Genomic DNA, 13,128 nt, shown 5'->3' on the forward strand with positions numbered 1-13,128 from the left:
CCATAGCCCCAGGCTCCCTGCCACCCTGTCCCTAAGGAGAGTGTGCCAAGGCCCAAGGAAATGAACAGAGCAGCTGTGGCTGGACTCTCCTGGTTGTGACTGCCATTTGCTGCTTTCTGTCCTAATCAAACTTTCCACTCCATGCTTCACACTATTAACACAAATGAACAATGTCAAGAATAAAAGAAAGTCATCACTGCAGATCTACATAAAATCATAGCATGATGACATGAATAGCTTTATGTTAATGACTTTGTTAACTAAAATGAAATGGATATAAACTGTATCTGCATTATGATTTATTTTATATAAAAATGTGTGCATATATATATTTATGCGCACATATATATTTATTCAATCATTTATGACTGAATTGTTCTCAATGATTCTAAAAAATGGCTATGTCAATTTACATGCTCAGAAGCAATGTATGTGAGTACTCATATCTCCTCCCTCCAACTTCAGAAATAATCTTGGGAAGCATACACTTTGCCTCACCATTTAGACTTCCAAGATTGTGTCCTAATGGACCATTTGCAGAGAGACGTGTATGTGTGTGTGTGTGTGTGTGTGTGTGTGTGTGTAGAGCTAGAGAGCTCGAGAGATGAGAGCAAGAGTGAGTTTAGGTGTTTAGAATTAGCCTGTGCTGGGAACATAAGACCACAGGAAATCGTGGGAATTGGCAGGAGGATGAGTGACTGGAAGACCATGGCATCCGAGATGGCTAGGGAAGGAGGTCCAGGCTGTCGAAGCCTGATGATGTACAGAGAGGAAATAGAGGGGCCATGTGATGGGTTCCATGGTTCCTACCCACAAAGGACTCCTGGCAGCTCCGAGAGCCTGAGCTGAACAGACACTGTGGTTGATAAGTAACATGTGAGGCCATCTGTAGTCTCCACAGTGAGGCTGAGAAGCACACAGGGTGGTCTCTGCTCCCTGGGTGAGAGGACCAAGGCTTAGAGAGGTATAGGACCTTGTCTTTGACTATTGAGGCACTACAGGGAAGAACAAGGTTGACATTATTCTTTATGTAATTGCAACTATCCCCTTAGTTCCTAGTTTTAAGAAATTCACACTCCAACATATGGCTCCCTAATGTACATGTACATAAAGAACTGAAAAGTGGCAAGTGGTAGGAAGGTGGCAAGTGGTAGGAAGGTGGCAAGTGGTAGGAAATAACGTATGCCAAACGAAAGTGGAGGCATAATTTGTAAACTGGTGGTACCTCTTCTATGTCATCATTTATAGGATTATGACTTGAAAATGTCATGCTGTTATTATTTTAATTTCGAAAAGGATGCTTGCTGATTGTCTAATGTGCAAGCATCACAGAAATGTGGACAATAAATTGTGCAAATGTCCTGTTCAACTCTTGCCTGCAATTTGGAATTGCTAAATGCCAGTCACTGAGAACTGATCATAAGGTGAGATTCTGTGCTACTGCTGTTTGTTTAGTAATGAAAATAAATGGCTGAACCCCTTCAAGAACATGGACATGGAGCACCTGGTGTCAGCTCTCTGAAGAGTTCCCTGGGCAGATGGGCTGAGTCTCCCTCCCACTGCAGGTGCTAACCTGAGACTCTTCGAAAAGTGCACCTTCGGGAAAGGGAGGGGTTGGGATAATGGACAGAAGCCCCTGGTGTGCCAGGTAACATGCCTGCTACTGTGGGCCTCCAGGTCGAGCATGTGACAGAGTTCCATTGTCTCTCAAGGCCAGTATCTGGAAGGGGCGTGTGTCCTTTCTCATCAGGATTTATTGACAAAATTACCTATGAAGGGAAGCCAGATCATTGTATCTGCTAAGGCCAGCCAGGGATAAACAGGGATGCAGGGCTTTTGTGTCCTGGCCCCACTGGCTCATGGTTGGGGCAGGGGAAGAGCAATCCAGGGCACACAACATACAACATGTAACATCACTGTTTATTATGAAAATAAATGGTGATCATGAGTAGGGCAAATACACGGAACAACTAGCTCTTCAGGTGGCTATGACCTGCGGCCTGCAAGTTAACTCTGGCTTCTTGGTCAGCCAGGCCTCAAACCCCAGTCCTTGGAGTGGCCTTAGGCTGGTGAAAAGAGGAAACGAAGAGGATGAGAAGGAAGACAAAGATGACATCAAAGGGCTCCTTTTAGGGGATTTGCTTGAAGGCCTCCACAGGGATCTTGGCCTCAGTCTAGAGGAAGTAAAGAAAAGGAGTTGGGATGTTAGTAGAGCCAGGTGCCCTGGGTTCCATCCCCACACTACCCGGCCTCCATCTTCTTGGCCCTCCTGAAGGCCCAGAGACAGGTGTCTTTTACCCCCTTGATTCCCAGACCTCACCTGGAGCCAGTGAAGACCTGACCAGCTCTGGTGTAGTTCCACTTATTGTCCTGAAGGCACTTGGGGTGGGAGAATAGGTGCTCTCCATTACTACCCCAGGACAGACACGCTGACCATGCAATGCCATCCTTAGTCTATGCTACCTGTTTGCTGGGACACATGTACCAATATGAGCACTGTTGTAAGGATGAAAAAAGGCCTAGGGAAAATGAAAACACATATCCCTGACATTCATTCCCACTAGATTCAAATCAGAAACATAGGGTTATTTAAATGAACAAGGGAGCTTAATCCATATTGGTAAAAAAGATGTTCAAGAAATAACAAGTGGAAATTCAATAATACGTTTCTTTTTTATTGAGATATAATGCACATACTGTAGCAGTCACCATTTTAAGGTGTACAATTCAGTGCTTTTTAAGTCTATTCACAAGATTGTGCAACCATCACAACTATCTAATTCCGAACTATTTTTATCACCTCAAAAAGAAACTCCTTAGCTGTTAGAGATCACTCCCCGTTCTCCCTCTTCCCCAGATCTTGGCAAGCACTACTCTGCTTTTGGTCTCTATGGATCTGGCTATTCTGAACAATTCATATGAATGGAATCATATAATTGTGTGGCTTTTTGTGACTGGCTGCTCTCACTCAGCATATAATGTTTTCAAGTTTCATCCATGTCATAGCATGTATCACAACTACATTCTTTTTTATCAATAATATTCCAATAATATTCCACCATATGGATGTACCACATTAATCTATCCATTCAACAGCTAAAGGTCACTTGATGTGTTTCCATTTTTTGGCTATTTCGAATAACACCATTATGGAAATTCATGTGAAAGTTGTTGAATGGGCATATATTTTCATTTCCATTGATGTACACTTAGGAGTGGGATTACTGGGTCATGTGGTAACTGTATGTTTAAGATTTTGAGGAATTGCCAAAATCTTTTCCTCAGCGACTGCTCCATTTTATGTTCCCAGTTGTAATCCATAAGATTTCCAATTTCTTTGCATTCTCACTGACATTTGTAATGTTTCTTTTTATTGACTAAAGCCATCCTAGTGGGTGTGAAGTGGCAACTCATTTTGGTTTCGATTTGCATTTCCATAATGACTAATGATGTTGAGAAATTTTTCATGTGCTTGTTGGTCATTTGTATATCTTCTTTGGAGAAAAGTCTATTCAAATCCTTTCCCCATTTTCTAATTGGGTGGTTTGTCTGTTTATTGTTGAGTTGTAAGGGTTCTTCTTGTCAGCAATGTAATTTGCAAACATTTTGTCTTGTTTCATCGTTCAGTTTTCAACTTTCTTGATACTATCTGTTGATGCACAAAAGCTTCTAATTTAGACGAAGTCTGATTTACCTATTTTTCCTTTGGTTGTTTGTGCTTTTCATTTCATATGTAAGAAATGGTTGCCTAATTCAAGGTCATGAAGATGTACACCTATAGAGTTTTACAGTTCTAGCTCTTACTTTTAGATCCTTGATCCATTTTCAGTCAGTATTTGCACATCATGTGAGGCAGGTGTCAAAATTCATTGTTTTACAAGTTGATATCCAATTGTTCCAGCATCATTTGTTAAAAAGACTATTTTTTTCTATTGGATTTTTTTCAGCACCCAGAATGATAATCAACTGGATATAAATGTGTGAGATTATCTGTGAACTCTGAATTCTGTTCCATTGATGCCCACGTCTCTTCCTATATCGGTACCACGCTGTCTTGATTAATGTAGTTTTGTAGCAAGTTTTGAAATCAGGAAGTGTTAGTCTTCTAACATTGTTCTTCTCTTTCAAGATGGTTTTGGCTGTTTGGGGTCCACTGTATTTCCACATGAATTTTGAAATTATCTTGTCAATTTCTGCAAAGAAGCCAGTTGGGATTCTGTCAGGGACTGCAATGAATCTGTAGATTGTTCTGGGTGATATTGCCGTCTTATTGATACTAAGTCTTCCAATCTGTGAACAAGGGATGTCTTTCCATTTATTTAAGTCTTCTTTAATTTTTTTCAGCAATGTTTTGAAGATTTCAGAGTATAATATTTGCATTTATTCCCTTAAATTTGTTTCTACATATTTTACTTTTTTTGATGCTACTGTAAATGGACTTGTTTTCTTAATTTCATTTTTTTGGAGTGTCCATTGCAACTACATAGAAGTACAAATGATTTTTGTGTATTGTATCTTGCAACCTTGCTCAACTGGTTTATTAGTAGTTTCTTGTGGTGGATTCTTTCAGATTTTACATATGGAAGGCAATGTCATTTGAGCCATTTAAATGACCATATAAAAATTATCTACAATATATCAGTATAAAAGTATGATGCCTTTCTGATGGGCCCACCTTTTTTGGAAGCAAAACATCCAGATTACTGGGGAACCCGCCCCCAATATTTCAATGTAGGTTCTTTCTATTTTCCATAAGTGTTGGCCGGCTGAGAAATAAAGAGAGACAGTATAAAGAGAGGAATTTTACAGCTGGGCCACCGGGGGTGACATCACATATCAGTAGGACCATGATGCCCGCCTGAGTCTCAGACCAGCAAGTTTTTATTAAGGGTTTCAAAAGGGGAGGGGGTGTAAGAACAGGGAGTAGGTACAAAGATCACATGCTTCAAAGGGCAAAAAGCAGAACTACTAATAAGGGTCTAACAAAGATCACATTCTTCTGAGGGAACAAGACAAAGGGAAAAAGCAGAACTACTGATAAGGGTCTATGCTCAGCAGTGCACGTATTGTCTTGATGAACATCTTAAACAACAGAAAACAGAGTTTGAGAGCAGAGAACTGGTCTGACCACAAATTTACCAGGGCGGAGTTTTTCCCCACCCTAGTGAGCCTGAGGGTACTGCAGGAGACCAGGGTGTATTTCAGTCCTTATCTCAACTGCATAAGACAGACATTCCCAGAGTGGCCATTTATAGACCTCCCCCTAGGAATGCATTCCTTCCCGAGGGTATTAATATCTTCCCTACTTGCATGTCCATTTATAGGCTCTCTGCAAGAAGAAAAATATGGCTCTATTCTGCCCGACCCCGCAGGCAGTCAGACCTCATGGTTGTCTTCTCTTGTTCCCTAAAAATCACTGTTATTCTGTTCTTTTTCAAGGTGCACTGATTTCATATTGTTCAAAAACACATGTTTTACAATCAATTTGTACAGTTAACACATTTATCACAGTGGTCCTGAAGTGACATACATCCTCAGCTTACGAAGATAACAGGATTAAGAGATTAAAGTAAAGACAGGCATAAGAAATTATAAAAGTATTATCTGGGAACTGATAAATGTCCATGAAATCTTCACAATTTATGTTCCTCTGCCATGGCTCCAGCTGGTCCCTCCATTTGGGGTCCCTGACTTCCCACAACATCAGATAGTTATTTTTCTAAATTGCATGTGAGTTTCCATTACTCACTCTTCTGATGCCCCAACTCCCCCCATCCCCATGTACTCCTAGTACTCACTTCTGAGACCACTCTAGTTTCATCCCAGACTGGGCAGAGAAAGCCTGCACCATTTCCTGTGCTCTTAGGAGAGGGAGGGCTCAGAGCTGGAGGAGAGTGTGGACATTGGGATGGAGAAGGCACTCTGAGTCTTTTGGGGGCTGGCATCCCTCAGAAACAGCTCATCATTCACGATGCACAGACTGGAGGAAAGAACAATGCACCCTCAAACTGGACAGGTAGACAACTCCACACTCCCAACAATGGGATCCTTCTTAACCACTGCTGCCGCTCAACAACCAAATTCCTTCCATATCCCTACTGTGCCTGCCTCCCAGATATTTTGGCTGGTACCTTCTAACCCTCTTACAGAGTCTGCCTTTGGAGAGATTGTCTACCAGCTTCACTAGATTTTTAGAACCCCAGCATGTTTACCCTGTACAACAGCGCAAGGAAGTGGATACTCTTATTCTAATTTTCAGAGAAAGGCACTGAATCTCAGAGAGGTCGAATAAGTTGATCAAGGTCACATAGTTTGTGAGTGTTGGGGTGAGGAACAAAAACTGTATTCCAACTCCAAGGCCCACACTCTTAAATATTAGGCTGGACTGTTCCTTGGATCTACCTGTTGGCCTTCTACAATATTGAGAACACCCTGAGGACTGCACCCACCACATTCCCACGACACTGGCCCCAAGCTGGGATGGGTGCTCCCACCCACAACATAGCACTAACCTGGAATTGTGGCCAGAGGTAGTGATGAAAGTCCACGTGAAGGCAAGATCAGAACCCTGAGACCATCCTTCCACTTCAGAGACAACAAACACCACCAACTTAGAGTTACGCAGGCTTTACATGCTCACACAGTGATCCCCAGTCAGAATCTTGCTTGACACTCACACAGAACGGGGGACAGACCAGGACAATTGTTCACTTGGAGTCAGGAAGATGTGGCAGGAATGGGGAAGGCAACAACAGGAACAATCAGCTCCCAGTGATAGGGCCCCTATCATGCATGGGGCCCTGTGAAAACCACAGGTTCACTTGATTCCTATTTCACAGTAGCCCAAGAAATGGGTTATTATTAGCCCTATTTTGCAAATGAAGAAACTGAAGGGTTAAGTAACCAGCACAAGTTCACAGAGTAAAGACCTGGGATGAGAGCTGTCAAACTCCACAGTCTGTGTCCTTAACGCATGCCTGAGCTGTGCAGGGCCAACAGGCATGGACCTAGGTCAGATCAGGGTGGTTTGTGGGCAGAGTGGGGGTGGGAAAACACAGAGGGAAGAAGAGGAAGGGATGGAACAAAATCAGAGAAGCTGGGAGAATTCTGGGAAGGAGCCCAGCCAGGGGGAGGGAGCAGTGGGGGATCTGGGGAGGAGACTCTGCAGTCACTCACCTTCCTTGAACACTCTGTTGACAGAAAAGCAGAGCATCCTTTCCTGAAAAGGAAGCGCTCAGGTGCTCAGGATCCCCCTTAACCTCCTACCCACCTCTGGCTCTCTGGGCCTGCCCGAGGGAGGAAGCAGGTGTTCACCGTCTGGCACCACATGTCCACCAGGATGGAGCTGAAGTCATGCTGAGTTTCGGGCAATGCACTGAGGGAGTCCACATTTTGTGGACATTTTGTGTGCTTCAGCAGCTGCCTCTGCAGGTCTATAGAGGAGAAGAGAAGCAAGGAAGGTGCGGGGTGGGGGGAGCTGCCATACCCTGGTCCTTGGTCCCTGTGATTGTTCCCGTCACACTCCTTTACCCTGCCCAATCTTCTCTGTCACACACTTACAGGGGTCTTTGAGCATTTTTATATTCCTGCTATCCTTGAAGTACTTGCACAAGCTGCTCCTAGGAGAAAAAGAGGAGCAGGAGTGGGTGGTCTGGCCAGTGCGGGCATTTCCAGGAGCTGGTCTCTTTCTGCAGGAGAGCCACATGGCCCCGGATCAGGGTCTGAGCTGTGATACTCAAGGAGTTGAGTCCTCAGAGTTGAAGGGAATGCTCAGGGAGAAGCAGGCCTCATCATGGTAAGCACCGAGGAGACCCTGTCAATCTCCAGAGTCATAAATCAAGTAATACCTGTGGGGAAGCAGTGAGGATAGGCTGTCTCTGTGGCCTGGGCCCCAAATGAGACTTGAAAATTCCCATGAGCTGACCTGTGCATGGGTGGCCTAGCCTGCCTCAGCCCTCCCCTTTCTCATGGTCCCAGGGATACTCACTGCTGCAGGAATTACAGGACTATACTCTTTAGGGTTTCAGATCCAGTATAGCTTTCCTGGAATCAAAAGACAATTTGGATCTATGCAGTGGACAAAGCCTCCCTTATGACACCCCAAATCTTGCTTTGTCCTTCTTCCTCACCTTGCAGGGTTTCATTATCTCAGAGCTGTCAATATCAACAATCATTGGTGCAGATAACTCTCAGCTGTCCTGGAGAAGGAAAGAGGAAGTCAGCAGTGGAGACCAAGGAAGTGGAGCTGGATGACCAATAAGATGAACACGCCTGTGGAGAACAAGCATCAGAGGACAGGTGGGAAATGGGCCTGGAAATTCCAGTAGGCAGCTTTCTCATGGGGTGCTGGATATCTCTACTATTACATGCCAACGTGTGTGTGTGTGTGTGTGTGTGTGTGTGTGTGTGGACACATTTTCCAGGGAAAATATTCCTGTCTTTTTCAGGAATTCATGCCTGTAAAATGGATGAGGGTCTGATACAAGCATGTAATCTAGGCAAGACCCAAAGGACTTGAGGGCAGGTGTGGAGGACATGTTCCTGAGTAAGAGGAGACAATGTTGATGGTATTATACATAGTTACCAGGCATAATAATCCCGGATAGCACTGTCCAAAACCAAAAATTGAATGAAGTGACTGACAGTTCAGGGTTGCACAGTCTCTCTCCTGCTCCCTCTCCTTTTCCTCCCTCTCCTTCCTCCTGGTTAGCTTCCACCTAGACTGCCAAGACTCCCTTTTCTCCATGCCACACAAAGCAGCATTGGGAGCCCAGGCTCCAGGGCTTTCTTCCCCTCCCTCCCTCACTTGCCTTTGTCCAAGTCACCATGGAAGGCTCTGCAGGGAGCAGGAAATAGAGTGGGAGCCCAGGGCTCTGCTACCTCACTGGCTGTCCATCAACCTGCCTGACCAGGCCCAGGCCAAGACCAGGTCAGCCCTTAGGGATGGCCCAGGATGCTGGGACACGGAGGGAGTGAGGCTGGGCTCAGGAGGCAGGAAGGGGAAGGCGGGGGGGGTGACAACAGAAACGGGGTGAAGGTAGGGGAGGGACAGATGGGTGAGACATAGGAAAGAGGAGACAATGGAGAAACAGTATGCAATGCAAATGGAAGGGAAAGATGCTCTACTGTGGAGGTGGAGTTCAGGGAGTTATAGAGAAGAAAAGGGCTCCCCAGCTGCAGCCCTTTCCTTCATCGCCCTCTGGCTGGCCTCGGGGACGAAGGCAGGAAAGGAAAACATGCACCTGTTGGGCTGGGGCCCACTGGATGCAGCTGGAGCCTTTCTCACCTGTGCGAGCTCAGTCTGAGCTGGGCATGGGAAACAGAGCAGCCACAGGGACAGAAGACCTTCTCCCAGGAGGAGTGAAGGGTCAGGCCTCAGCTCAGCATGGGGTTCAGAGTCTAGCGACCCCCTCTCCTGACCACTGCATTCTCTTCTGATGGTCCCTGACACCTGTGCCCCACTGTGCTGGTGCCTTAACTGGGGAATGTACCCATCTGGGGCTACCCAGGGCTCCTCTGAGGGAGGACCCTCTGAGGGCCCAGGCAGTATGATGTGAGGTGTGGAGGGAAGGAGGGGTAGTGCCCTGAGAGGCCTGTCCTTCTCGCTCCTCAACTTCCTCTGCCCTCTTCCTTCCACTCCTGTTTCAGGAACGTGGCCCGCTTCTGGTCCCCTGACTCAGGAAACCCAGGTTTCTCCCCAAGGAGGGCCCAGCTCCTGGCATTGGGCCAGAGGAAGAGATGGCATGACAGCAGCCACCCATGGCCTCAGCCCTCAATATGGGGCAGGGAAGCCCTCATGCCAGCCTAGGACAAGTGGGGGGACCTTTTTGGAGCAAGAGAAGGAGAACCCCTCTCGGGACAGGGGAGGGAAGCCCCATCTCAGCATGGAAGCAGGAAGACCTGTCTCAGCATGAGGCCCTGGACTAAAGGACTCTTCTTGGTCCAGGGCACCAGCATCTGAATACTGCTGGCCCTGGGGAGGTGGGGGAGCCCTGCTTCCTGGAGCACACTTACAGAGGGCACACTGGAGGAGGCTTGGTGGAGACAGGTGAGAAACACACCCCAGAGCAGGTGAAAAGGGGACCATGTCAGAGGAAGGAAAGGAGACCTCTAAGCACAGATGAGTGAGTGACACAGAGAGAGGAGTGTGTGTGTGTGTGTGTGTGTGTAGGAGGGGAGGTTTGTGGTCTTCCCAGAGGACCAAGGCTGCTTCTTCTTGCAGAAGGGCACTTTCATATACAGCTCAGTCACCCAGGGAGCAAAGATGCCCAGGAAGGGCGACAGGGGTTGCCACTGACCTTACATGGGCAGACTGGTCCGAGAAGGTGCTGCACAAGGGGTTCCCTTCTAGCCATAGCTCTTTGAGCTTCAGCCCTTTCACCTTGCCCAACTCCCACGCCGACTCCAGCTAAGAAAGATGGGGAGGAAACTGGAGAAGGAGGGCCAGGGAAAGAGAGACACCTGGAACCCTGGGCCTTGAATTCCCCCAGCCCTCACAGTTACCCACAGGTACCACTGCTTGGCTGTTGCCATTATCCTGATGTGTACTGCCATCCACCCTCCACCCAAAGTTGATCTGGTTCCCCCTTCTCACCTTATTTTTGGAGAGATTCAGGGTCTTGACTTTGGAAGCCTTCTCTATAATGTCAGACAGGCCTTCCAGCTGGTACAGTTTGTTGTTGCACAAGTTCAAAGACAATAGGTTTGGGTCAAGAAGAGTTAGAGTGGTGGCTACTATCTTGGGCCTCAGAGACAAATCTGCCCTCCACCTTATCTGTTCCACCCCTCTAACTAAATATCAGAACTGGGCCTAAGGCTTCACCTCAGGGAAATTTCTTTCAATGATCTTCAGGGTGGCAGCCATGCAGTTTCTTTAATTCAGGATTATATCAATGTCACGGCCCACCAAGTCTTGAAGAAGCCAAGAGAAGGGAATCAGAAGGCTGGGAGGGTCCTGGCTGGACCAGAGCCAGCCCCAACCCCTCTGTAAATTGCCATCCCTAAGTCTCCCTGTCAGGTAGACCTCTCTGCCCCTACTTGCCTTAGAATTTCTGCTGTCAGCCATACCTGGGTCAAAGCGGAGATTCTGGAGATCAAGAGCTTGCTGGGAGACATTGTACCATTTGTTCATGGTCAGCTGCAGAGATAGAGATGAAGACAGAGGCTCTGAGGCTCTAGTGGTGGTGGTGGTGGTGGTGGTGACAGGGAAAGAGGGGGCCAGGGGAAGAAGAGATGGGTCCAGGAAGTGGACATACAATGATCCTTGAGTCTGTATTACCTTTAGCATCTCCATTTGGCCTGGCTTCAACTTATTCTTCACAGAGTAGGGCGCAGTAAAATGATTGACAAATATACATATCTGCAGGGAGGCAGGGTGGTAAGTACCAGGACCTCTAATCCCAAAGAGGATGACCAGCCCCCTGGCCTGTCCTCCTGCCCAGAGACTAAGTACAGGGAATGCCCTCGGCACACACCTTTTGGTTCTCATCATCATAAATCTTATAACTGACATCCTTCAATGCGGAGGCAGCACTAGCATCCTGGACAAAGAAGCATGCCCAATTTCAGATGTAGTGGAACTACAGGGAGTGAAGGCAAGAGCAACAGCATCAGAGGCCAATGGCTCCTGCTGAGCCAGGTCTCTCCCCGTCCCCCATGTCCACTCATCTGGCTTCACCATCCTCTCACATCAACCGGAGTGAAGGGGACACTGCAATGGCTCTGGACTGAATTCATTAGCCATGCCTTGTCATACTTTATCCCATAAGGAATCTAAGCGTAAAAAGAAGAAATAGGAGAGAAGGGAGAGATGACATGGAACTAAGGATGGAGAACAGAACCAACCAGCTGTTTATTTTTCCAGCTTTCTACTTAGCTTGGGCTTCGAAAAAAAGGGACCACTGACATGATTTCTTATTTTTGTGTGAACTATGGATTCCCTAAGCTACCTTTCTCTCCATTCTGAAGCTCTCTTTCAAATAATCAACTTAGGGTGTTTTATGTGGTCTTCTTTCTATCAGGTTCCAGAATATTCTCTCTCTCTCTCTTTCTTTCTTTCATTTCTTTCTTCTTCTCCTTCCTTCCTTCCTTCTCTCTCTCTCTTTCCTTCCTTCCTTCCTTGCTTCCTGCCTTCCTTCCTTCCTTCCTTCCTGCCTTCCCTTCCTCCCTCCCTCCCTCCTTCCTTCCTTCCTTCTCTCTCTCTCTCTTTCTTTCTTTCTTTTTGGAGACAGAGTCTTGCTCTGTTGCCCAAGCTGGAGTGCAGTGGCATGATCCCAGCTCACTACAACCTCCACCTCCCAGGTTCAAGCGATTCTCCTGCCTCAGCCTCCCGAGTAGCTGGATTTACAGGTGACTGCCACCATGCCCGGCTAATTAGTGTATTTTTAGTAGACACGGGGTTTCACCATGTTGCTCAGGCTGGTCTCAAATTTCTAACCTCAAGGGATCTGCCTGCCTCGGCCTCCCAAAGTATTGGGATTACAGGTGTGAGCCACTGCACCTGGCCCAGAATATTCTACCTAATGCAGACCTCAACGAGATACTCACTGTGACTTTGAACCATTTCCTCATGTTTTCATCTTCTGTGTTCTGCCTCATTTTTCTCTCTGGAGGTTTTCTATTTCTCCAAATGGTAATATGGACTTGATCTTCACTATGCCATTTCACTAGCTTCCTGTTGCATTGGATTCTATAAGGAGTGCTGTGGGGAAAGGGAGAGAAGGCAGATATTCATTAAAGCTAAGAAAGTCTTCTATACACACTCCCCTCACTAACACTAGGGCTACAATTGGGATTGCTCAGCCATTATTCCACTTCCAGCATTCTTCAGTTTTCTAATGAGAGAAGAAAAGGAAGACCACAGAGAATGAAAGGGTTGCACAGTCCCGGAGGCTGCTACGTGCAAACCAGGCTGCCTGGTCACTTTCTGTCTTAGTTGGCAATCCTTGTGGACATCCCTCATCTCCACGCTTCCATCATTCTCCTGGCAGTGTGAAGGCAGAAGTTCATACCCACCATGTTCATAATGACAGTTCCTCTTGTCAAAATTACCCTGGAAATGACTCCCACCTTTCTTCCTTCTTTGAAAAGTGCTACCACATATACGGCATTCTGCAATTGGGAACAAAA

The 13,128-nt window shown here is 46.5% G+C and overlaps 1 pseudogene; it reads right to left on the reverse strand.

Annotated features, from left to right (window-relative positions):
- Positions 1-1,958: 1,958 nt before the first annotated feature.
- LOC129024811 (nuclear RNA export factor 2-like) lies at positions 1,959-12,678 on the reverse strand (annotated as a pseudogene).
- Positions 12,679-13,128: the final 450 nt, after the last annotated feature.

The sequence above is a fragment of the Pongo pygmaeus genome, chromosome X, assembly GCF_028885625.2.
Source record: "Pongo pygmaeus isolate AG05252 chromosome X, NHGRI_mPonPyg2-v2.0_pri, whole genome shotgun sequence".
Taxonomy (NCBI): domain Eukaryota; kingdom Metazoa; phylum Chordata; class Mammalia; order Primates; family Hominidae; genus Pongo; species Pongo pygmaeus.